The following is an 11,819-nucleotide window of genomic DNA, read 5'->3' on the forward strand; positions in this document are numbered from 1 at the left end:
TACCATCAGTCTTTTGTTGTTTTTTTTTTTTGGGTTTTTTTTTTTTTTTTTTCCCCCGTTTGGGCTTTTCACACAACATAGCAGGGAAAGAAGCATTTCTGTTAGTGAAAAATATGACTGTGGAAACGTTAATTATCAGCAGGCTGCGGGCACAGCTTCTTGTCTTCTAAAACTAATAGTAGCTCAGTTCTATGTGGCAACTGACATTGTCCACTTAATTCAGCACAGAATTTTTATACATACTTCTAAAGCATCACTTGCAGTTTCATTATCTAAATTAAATAGCAAAAAAACCCACAGGTGAGTTATGCTTGACCCCGAGGAAGCAAGGAAAGAACATATGCTTATTAATAAAAATCCTACTAAGCTATTTTTACAATTGCTTCCAAAACTAGAAGTATGTACTCTTCAAATGAGCTCTTTTCCCAGAAGCTGTTTAGAACTGTGGCTGAAAAAGATAAATTGGCCAACAACAGGCTGAAGCATGAGCAAAGTAGTTTTGAGATGTAGTTATGTTTCTTTCTTCCTCATGGGCAAAGGCCTCCTAATTAAGAAAAATTGATAGTGGTATTGACTTACTCATAGACTATCTGTGGGTGAATCTTGCACAGAAAACACAGCCAGTTTATTCTAGTCTACTGATATCTATCTTAAGAAAGCATGGTTTTCTGAGCTTTTAATATTTCAAGAAATTGTAAATTATCTTTATTATCCATTCAGATGTAAAGTTAGTGATATGAGATAAAACTATTTTATAAAGCATATTAAATTATATATTTGTACAAAGACCTTTTCCTAATACATATTAATATATCCCATTATATCTGGAATAGTAATGAAAGTTGTTTCTGAATTTGTAGGTCTGTCCTACTATTTATTGTAAAACATTTCTTTTTATCCAAAATCAAAATTCCCTACCCAAGTTTGGTTGGTTGTTGTCTGATTTTGCACCGGATTTCTTTGCTGGAAGCCAAAATTAATGGACCATTCAGAAAGAAACAAACTGTCAGGAAAAATACAAACCAATCATCTGTGAGTGGCTGATGTCTCCATATGGTCACTCTACTGGACAGACTAAGGGGGATAGTAAAAAATACCCTGCTCTGCTGACTTGCTTCATCTTGAGGAGGGCAGTTTGCCATTGCCTGCCCAGCAGAACTATCTCCCTTCCTATCCTACCCTTCAGACCGGGGTTGTCCACTGTCCATCTTGCTCAGATTTTTAAATATCAGATTCATAGTCTTGTAATCTGGGACATTGAACCACCTCAGGTTTTATTTTCTGTTAATCTCTAGAGTTCTCCACTGTCATTCATTTGCAGCCCACACTTCCCATCACAGCTGCGGCTGTGCTTCAGTACAGCTTCAGAAGTCTTTAATAGAAATTATATGTTAGCTGTGTTTTTAAAGGCTCTTTAAAACCCTCTCTGGCCTGAGGGATGCTGTATCATCACAGGAGGACTGTGGTCAATGACTAGCTCTCACCTTGCCTGTGAGCACAGACAACTTTCTGAACAGCTTATCTCCTCAGCTTCTGCTCAGTGAAACAGGCACAACTGTATTTTCCTTCACTTGTTTTTGGAGCAGTTCCACATTTGACTGTAAACTCCATGGAATGTATTTGGCTATCTCCATGTTATATTTACACATGGCTCCAACAGCAGCTCTGCCAGACCTCCTTGAAACCTGAGATCAAGCCTAATGAATTGCAGTTATTTGAGGAGGGGTTTATTGCTGACACCTTTGTCACTAGACTAAATCCCTCCATACTTTTCTGACACAAAACTCTTCTGGTTGCCATAACTAACATCTGTAGGCTACTGCCCAATGATGTTCCATTGCTTAAAGCCAGGCATATTAGCATAATTAACTACCTTTTGAATTGGTGTATTTTGAATAGGTAACTCCTAATAGGTGCCATCTGTCAGCCCAGCAATGAGAACCAGGCCTGAAATGTTAACAAGTTTATGTTGCAAGTTTAGTTCTCATGAGGTGAAACACCAAAACAGTGTCTCTCTGTTGGGAAGACACCCCAGCTTTACCAAGGCAGGGTTTGTTGATTGGAAATCATGGGCTTTCTTCTTGTAACAGGTGATGAGATGGGTCTTGGTTTAGGAGGACAGGTCTCTGCCAGGTAAAGCCAGAGCTTCCCTTGGAATGGAAAATGTAAACCCCCTCCCTCTGAATTATTATAATTTTGAAATTAAGGGGCTCTCAGGCAAAGAAATGGGAATAGGGATAGGAATGAGAAATGGAAATAGGAATAACTAGGAATATTAAAAATAAAAATGTAGTAATACATAAAAAGCAAACAAACGAAAAAGAAAACACTGACAGAGTCAGAACACAGCCTGATGCCCTGTTGGTCAGGGTGTTGGTAGCAGTCCAGTTAAATGGCGGCTCCAGTCCTCCTGGAGTGACAGATGGAGTTCTCTTGAAAGCGAGTATCCTGTAGAAGGGTGTACTTTTCTTCTGAAGGTCCAGTGGTGGTAAGATGGGTCCTGTCTTCCTGTGGGGATCCAGTGGAAACAGGCTGCCTTGGTGTTCCGACACGCAGTTTTTTTTCCAGGTAGGAATGCTTGGCTCCTCCCAGTGAGTGGAGCATCTAACAATTGGATGATGTAATTTTATCAGTCATGCAGTGAGCCTTAATGGCCCATTAGCAGAAGATATGTCCCAGAGGGAGGATATCTTGGAAGAGATAAAGAAAACATGGCCCCAGCCAGTTTCGACAGATGGCAATAGAATAGATACTTTTGGTTACATCTTGCATTGCAACCCAAGACAGATGACAATAAGAAAATACATTCAACTGCAAATTTCATGCAAAATGTACTCCACAGGCCTTTGGAATGCAAACAATATAAAAAATCCACTTGGAAGCAGATTACCTCCATGGAGAGATCAACTGAACTCTGCATATTGTTAAGACCTTGGCATCCCCTTTTGTGTGCCATACTGTAAATTAGAATATGAGCCCTTCTTGGAAACATATGGTACTTGGGTAATATCATCCCTGTAGTCTGACCTTGGAAACAGGGTATATGAATGTCTCATCCCGCTGTAAAAAGAGGAGTTGGATAGGATTCTTATTGATAGATTTCTCGGACAAAAATAAAGCACAAATGCAGCAATATTATATCTCAGAACTGTTTTTCGATAAAGAAGGGCCAGTGCTCCTCCCGAAATGGGACAGAAAAGAGAGCAGACAGGGCAAAAGAGAGACAGAGGAAGAAGCAGAGGAGAGGGACAGATGGTTCCCGCTTGCAGGCCCAGTTATCGCCAGCCGGGCAGCAGGAGCCGGGCTAAGCCTGCGCGGCTCTCGGCAACAGCCGGGTGCGGTTTCCCAGTGGCGGCAGCAGCCTGTCCGTGGTGTCGACGAGCGGTGGCTGCGGGCCGGGGCTGCGGCACCACGGGACACGTGGGACGGTGGCGGCTGCGGGCCAGGTGTGGCAGTGCCCACTCCGTGCAGGGAAACACTAGAGTGCTGATAGTACAGAGTTAAAATGATTTTAAATTGGAAGAATTGGAAATGGGTAACTGGGAGGTGGTGGAGGTCGTTATTAAAAAGGCAAGGCCTGGAACAGTCGGGGCAGCAAGAACAGAATTTTAGCTTCCACTGTCTTAACCAAATCAAGTATAACTTTGCCTATGTAATAAATCAAGGGTAAAGGAGGGATGAGTGTGATTCTTAGTTTAACACGTAGGCCCTGGAAATAAATTTAGGTATTCTTTACTAGGTCGGGTGGAACTGTACCTATATAATCATCATGTGATAAATGACATGACTGTCAATTGTAACATTTGTTTGGTAACTGAATATGATTATTATCTTAAACAAGAATCATGAGAATTGATATTTGCAAAATTCATGCTTGGATAAGATCAATGTAATACGATAGAACAATGTAAGTTTAATAATTAACATATGTAGTTATGTAACAAGAGGGTATAAAACCGTGTCCATTCCGAACCCATGCTGGAGTCTGATTTGGGTCCTGAACCCCTGATTCCCAGAGCTCTTCAATAAAACATAGCATATAATCATTCTGTGATTATGTGTTTTTCTACGCTAACCGTGCTGGATGTGGTGGCACCAGCTGCCCCGGGAAGCGGCGGAGCATGGTGGGACAGTCGGACAGGGAAGCGGGAGCGCAGGGAGGGAAAGGCGATGGCAGGGAGGAGGGCCAAGCTGACCTTCCGGGTGAGCCCCTGATCCCTGCAAGAAACCCAAAGCAAAATGGCATTGGTTGTGTTGCAGCTAATTGCTTCTCTATGTTAAGGCTCCTCTCCCAGCTTGATTTCCTGGGCTTTATTTCCTGGAGAACCGGGCATCTGCCCCGCCAGCAAGTGGGAGTCACTCGCAGCCCGACCGTGGAAACTTTCGCTGTCCTGATTGGCTGCCAGGAAAAGCCTCCCTGGGATAGGGCTCCCAACAGATATACACTCCCTATTAGGATACTTAGGTATAACGTATGTTGAGGCATGAATAAAAATCAAATTGGTCGCTCTCACCATGGGTTTTTTCATTCTTATCCTTCCAATTCTCTTCCCCATCCCATTCTGGAGAATGTCAATTTTCCCAATTATATGTGTGAAATGAAACCTCTTTTCCTAATGCTTTTACTTGCTCTCTACACTCCACACCACATGTTGGAAGCCAATGGCCTTGGAGAAAGCCAAGTTTCAGGGAGGACAGCGTTTCCCCAGGAAGCACTTGTACTGAACATGTTCATGCCCAGATTGAGCTAAGATGAAAGGTGAGCTGGCTGACTCAGTAGCACATACAATAAAGGCAGGCACATGCCACCTCCCCATTGCAGCCTTTATCCAGTGCTTCATGTCATGGTCAGAGGATGCCAACGTCACAGTCGGAAGAGGGGTCTAGTATGATGACAGTTACACCTGACAGCCAGGCAGGAAGGAAACTGTAAATTGGCACTGACTGAAACCTTGATGGACATTAGAGACAGACTGACGTAGGATACCCCTAACTGAGCAGCCTCCTTCCCAGGGCTACTCCACCTGCCAACATTAGCCTGACCCAGAAGCTACCAGCTGAAATTCTATCCCTCAAGCAATGCAAGCTGAACTGAGCCCCTTGTGGGCTGAAAGGTAAATGCATCCACAGGTGCAGATGAGACAGAAGTGTGGATTATCCCATCTCACAGCAACTCCACAAAAAAATTTGTCCCCATTGTATCTTGCAGACTTGGATGCATATGCTGGCAGTTGACACAACCAGAAATCCTACAGCATGTCCAAAAGGATCCCTGAAGTTCAAACAGCAAAGCACATGGTAGAGAAACTGCCCCCTTCTGATCCTTGTCATATTCAGCTTTCTTTTCATGAGACCCTCTCTCATTGTAGCCTTGCTGCTTTTAGCTGCTACTCCAGCAGTGCAGAGGTCCCTCCAAGAAGACAGTGTAGCCAGGGTTTACCTTTGGGCCTCACATTGCTTTTGAACAGATTTAACAGAAGGAAGAGGCCACTGCTTTCAACCCTGGTGTTGAAACATCCTCACTGCCACAGTGACTATATCAGGGGCAAGTTTTATGAAACTGGACAAGGCCCAGAAAGCCCTCTATTCAGAAGTGCTGAGACTCTGATGTGACAGCTGGCTCTAGTCTGACAGCAAGGGTCAGACATGAGCACTGCAGCTTGATTTTACAAACCACAAGAGTCACACCACATCATTAGAGCTAGGAACAAGTGGGCTTTAAAGCAACATGCTCTTGCTGCAAGGATCAGACTGAGACCTGGTAAAAAAAAACAGATGTAAAAACACATTCAAAAGAAAAAGCAGAACATATTGCACTGCAGCTATGGGCTTTCTATCTCCACTTGCTTTCTGCGATTTTAAACTTTTCTTTCACTACAGGTAGACATCAGCCAGCACAGGTGTCACAGGCCTGCTAGGCAGTTGAGAAATGACTAATTACCTCGGTGGGGGTGCCGTCTCAGGAATTCAAAACAACGTGTGCTACGTGAGTACAGCCTGCCAGTGCAGCTGGCACATCCCCTGCTCTGAGACCCTCCCCACCTAAGATAGTTCAAGATCCAGGAGGGAATTTAAGCAGCAGGACAAAGAAGGATGATCAAGATTAGCAGCTCTAGGAAGACCATGATAAATGTGTGTCGTGGTTTGAAAGCAAAATGAGTGAGGGGCTCCAAGTCAGAAAACATAATTTAATAAGAAGAAAGGTAAAAAGGTGAAATAAAATAAATACCATAATACAAAAGACCACTGACAGAGTCAGAATACAACCTGAGCAGGGTGGTGGAAGCAGTCCAGATGAGGTGCTCTTCCTGAAGCAGTGATCCTGTAGAAAGGTCTGGTAGCTCTGCTCCTCTGGGAATCCAGTAGGTAAGGGCTACTCTTACTGTCCCAAATCCCAGATTATATCCAAGTGAGAATGCTTGGCTCCTCCCCCTGGGCAGAGCATCTCACAATGGGATAATGAGTCGTGAAGTGGGTCCTTGATGGCCCATTAAACAGAGATAACCCCTGGAGGGAGTTACCTGTGAGTCATGGGCAAGGCATTGATGGGCCATTAGCAGAAGACAGCCCAAAGGAAGGGGGCCTGGGAAAACACTGCCCCACCTGGTTCCAACAGCTCATGAAGATGGTGATAGAATAAATACTTTGTGTACATCCTACACTACAACCCAGGACAATGTGTGCATAACCAGTGTGCTTTTTTTGGAGGACTGTGAGAATTGGAATCATTCAGGCACACCACGTCAGAGTGCTGTGAGGGAATCTGCTCATGCGCCACTGAGATGTATTTGTCTTTCGGGCGAAGTACAACAGCTGTCTAGTCATGTACAGTAGCCGTGTGTAACAGTTATATGCTAAGAATGCCTGAATTAATTGGACCTTTGGAGGAATTGGGGAAGGCAGAGTGTAATTACTTGAGCTGGAATTTATCCAAATTGAAAAATCCCAGGTTATTCCTGGAAAAATTACTGTGTGACATTCCATAGAGAAATCCAGAATGCTGGATTTCTACGTCCTATCAAAAGCTATGCAGTGCTGTAAAGAAATTGGTCAAACACACTTTTCAAATACAAGAAAATTGTAAGGGGTTATCTCATGCAAGCAGGTCTGATCAGTGAAAAATGCAAATCAGTATATACCAATTGACTCTCAGAGCAACAGAGCTCCTTACACTGATTCAGAAATTCTCCATGCCTGGCTAAGGTGTGCTTATTAGTTTGTTTACAACAAAAGAGTTTTTTTTAAATAAAATAAATAAACATTAATTTTTTTTTTTTCATTCCTCTGACCACTCTGAAGGCAGCTGTCATGTTGTGGATGAGCAGAAACTTATTGAGAAGTGACCTAGAGTTAATGTCAGACTGTGAGCTTCTGAGCAGCCACAATTGTCTATCATTTAGCAAATTTTGCACCAGATGTGATTTGTTTCTTATTTAAATTGAGTTAGTTAAAGAAATATTAAGGTAATGGATGAAGTTAAGCCACTATCAGGCTACTGAGTGATTTAACTAGTACAAACTAGGCAAGTTAAGCAAGCTGAACTGATTGTGATTTTGTGTTTAGACAAAGAGAAATAAGTCCAAACTCAGTCCTGAGACTTACTTTTCAGTAGTAGGGTCTCTGTAGACCACTCACCTGGAGCACATGGTACTTTCAGTTATGGAGCTGTCTCAGCTCCATGCATTGTTTGAGTCCATCAGCACATTCTGACAGGACAGGCTGGTGCTGAACCTCCAGCTAAAAGCCACCTGGGATCTGATCCAGGTTGTGTGCAGCTGACCTACCAGCCCTGGGGTCTTGTCATCTTGTTCAGAAATGAATGCAATGGCAAAGAGCAGCTTAGGGCATGCTCTCACTGGAGGAGGCTCCGCTGTTCAGGTAGCAAGAGGACATCTTCCAGGACACAGTGTCCCACACCTAAGGCAAGTGGGACATTTTTATTATTAGAAAGCTATGATATATATTTGCAAGCTTCCACTGGATCTTTTTACACTTGCTTTGTGGAACTAAAACTCTAATACTGTTCATACTGGCTCATTTGTCATATGCTTTTGACAAGCACAAACCTTCAAATTAAAAAAAAAAAAAAAGCAAAATTTGCAAAAAGAATACTAATTTTTTTCTTGCTCATTCCATCATATTCATATACAGGCTCAGGTGAGCACAGGACAACCTTTTAGATATCATGTGTCTATGGATATCTGGAATTCATAGGACTGATATCAATGAATTACAGTTTTGTTTGGTTAGTGAAAGTTGAGGGTCTCATTTGACACTTCATGTCTTGGATATACATTTAAGAATTTGAGCCAATTAATAGGCACTTAAGCTTTTATCCAGTAAAAATCTCCCTGGGACATATGGATTGACAAAGCTGATGACACTGTCCCAAAATTGGCTCTGAAGTGACAGTGGGCAGCTGTTACACAACTCAATACTGAAAGCTGATCTGGTTTCATCTGCAGGCAGCCATGGAATTGCCTGCCCTCCAAACATTTCAGCAGAAAGAAAGAGGGATCGTAGCCAAAGGAAATGAGAAAGTGATAGGCATAAAAAGTGGAATCAGCTCAAATACTACAGAGGGTGATGGAATAAGTCTAAACACAGGCACAGCTTTGCTCTCATAAGAGGCTTAGCACTGTCTTCCCAGGGCTAGCTTTCACATGAGGGAGCATTTTGGCTCACTCTAAAGAAGAAATGAAGTGCTAAGGGCATTTCAGGGATACCAGAACAAATTCAGTACTAACATGATGGGGGAAATAGCTACTACCAGCAAAACATTTGCTATGCTAGCACAGTCATACTGCTGATTTTCATTCCTTTTCTCTAAGGATATTTGAGATGCACTCCAAAAATAAAAATTTCAGGGGAAGACAGAGAAATTATCTCAACATCCCTCCACTAAGTCTTCTAGGAACAAATAAAAAATAGTGGAAGTTCGACACCAGGTTCTGCAGCACCAATGGTTACAGAAATGCACAGCTGCAACCATTGAGGTATACTTAGCTCAGCTCCCATCTAGTAGGAGCCATTTTCCAAACTTAGAGCTAGATATATGATGATGAGAGAAATTACTACAGCACACTCATCTGACAGGACACTAGCTCCTGTCTCAGATGATTAGCAGTTGTGAGAACAGGCATCATCCAAAGAGAAAGCATAACTTGTTCCCCACCCAAAGAGCAGGGGAGGGGATTTAATTTCTTCTGATGCTATAATGTTATAATGGTCTTGCCGACTAATCTGGGAGAGTAATATCCTAGTCCTCTGAGGTTATTAGTAAAATTTCAATTAAATTTAACAGGATAAGGACAGGGCAGGGGATGATCACAGGGGATGAATCTGTCGAATAAATGTTGCTGAAGAATTTTTTATCCAGTCTTTGCACCTCTAACTGATTATATGTTTTGCAGGTAGCACCTGAATAGGAAATGTGGAAAACGTCTTGACAGGGACACAGGGTCTGAATGAATGCTCAAACACCACAAGAACCTTTATTTGCTGAAAACAAGAACCCTGCAAAAACCCATGGGATAACATGGCAGCTGGTGGCTCCCCTTGGCAGGATAGGGTGGGATTTAGGACAGGAATTCACAACAGGAAAACTAATGCCCTCACTAGAGACATAGGGTCATACTTTATAGTTTAAGCCCAAGGACTCCACACCTTGTGGGCTGTTCCCAGTGTGTTTAACAGAAGACCATGTTATCTCTGAAGACAATCTTGCCCCTGAAGGGAGTTAGGAGTATAGATGAAACCAAGTGCAATGCCAGGGCAATAGAGCACCTAGGAATCAATGGCACACATTTGGCGAGAGTCTGAAAATGTAAACTGCACAATCAGGTACAACATGCTGTTCAGTGTTACTACTGGGTCTGAGCAAGCCTCTGCAAGGAAATATGTAGCATAGTGGGTTGTGGTCACTTGGTGTTCAGATGTAGCTCATCCACGAGACCTTGCCTTAGTCTCATGTTCCCATAAAGAATTTCTGCTTTGGAAAATTAGCAGCAGATATCAGGTCAGCTTCAGAAGCCAGACAGACTCTCATGTACTGCAATATGCCCAAGCACCCCATCTGTTAATACACCGAAGCACAAAGGACATGTAACTCTTACACACAGTATCCTTAGAAACCACACAATACTCTTGGAAACAGATATTTAATAGTAAATAAAAGATTACCAAAAAGCTGGCCACCTGATAAGGCATGGCCAGTTTCAAAAGGCAGGGCAACTGTAGCTCATCCAGTTGCACCAGCAGTTGACATGAGTACTCTGGTAGACGAAGTTATTTTTTGGGCAGGCTGAGCTCAGACAAGGAAATAGCATGCCAGGTAGGAGTCAGCAGAGCAGAACCAGTGACCTCAGGAAGCCACCATGAAATGCCCAGAGGACCAGCCAGAAAAGAACAGAATTAAAAATTTCACCAGTGTTACACAGGCTGCTTGTATAAAGCTACTCCTCCGGAAAAAAAAAAAAAAAAAAAAAAAAAAAAAAAAAAGCTCTAGAAGCCCCCTGATTAACACGGTCCTTAGAGGCTTTTGGCAGGAAGAAATACAAACTGATAGCACTGAGCCAGTATTCACCTCTGAGGAGTCTGGCCCTGTGAGTCAAGAGCACGTTTTGTCACATGGCTATGGCAGAAGCATCTGCTGGGCCAAGTGCACAGTGTGCATTTCAGAGGCAATTGCATTCAGTCCTTACTGCCTTATGGCTGTCAGCACTTAGCTTCAACACAACTGCTGGGCACTGCAGCTACCCTGTGTTCCACGGAGCCTTCAGTCTTGGGAAGTGGGTCACCAGCCTCGCAGCATTCCGCCATGGGAAAAGCAGCAACAGCCTGAAGGATTAGGAGGTGAGCACAGATAGCTACAGCAAATGAAGTCACACTTGATATTTGCTGTAGCTGCTTGCATCCGAAAAGGCTCAGAAAGGACTGGGAAGGAGGTGTTTACACACAACCAGCCTGCAACAAGGGATAAAAATCATAATGTGTGTGGCTCTACAGCATGGCTCTGTTGCCATGAAACAGAGAAAATGTTCCAAATTCTAGTCACACAGAATTTCTGGGAGTGAGGGAGAGTGAGGCAAGAATTACAAACAATTAGATGCTGAGAAATGCAAACCGATAATCCCACTAATGTTTTTAGTTTTCACTTTCTATGTGTTATCCTAGACAAGAATATGGGGATTTTAGTTGTGGATAGCATTTTAGAAAGAAGAGCATGGAAACAGTCCTCTATCAACAAACAGTGATGATCTCTGTGCCTCTGAGCAGGTAGCTTGATGAGCAGATGACTTGTACGGAGGCATTTCCAGTTGAAGACGTTTGTCCAATGAAGTTATGTATCCAAATCCACAAGCCAACTTCAGCCAAACTTGAGGCAATATTAATCTCTGCAGCTTTAACCTAAGTTTCTGATGATGTTTGAAAATAGGAAACTAGTTAGTATCCCCCCAGGGAAAAAGAAAATATATTAGATGTTCAAATATTAATTTCAAAGAGACCTTCCCAATTCTAGTGACAACAAAAAACCTGATCTCAGTCATGTGGAGAACTGTATCCTACTTAAAATCACATAGAGTAATTAGTTGCTGCTGTGGTACTACCCTATTCCCCTGGCAAGGTCTTTCAGCTCATGTTCTTTGCTCTCTTTCCCCACCCAGAGCACCAGTCTTCTTTCCAAGCTGTGCAATCATATGCTATGTAAGGTCCAACCTGCCATCTTTGCTGTCATACACTCACTCTTAATTTGGAGTCAAATATTTCACCCTCACAATTGTAATTTGTGAACATGAGGCAGTGCAGAGACAGTGAGG

This window comes from Zosterops lateralis (assembly GCF_965231275.1).
Source record: "Zosterops lateralis genome assembly, chromosome: Z".
Taxonomy (NCBI): Eukaryota; Metazoa; Chordata; class Aves; order Passeriformes; family Zosteropidae; genus Zosterops; species Zosterops lateralis.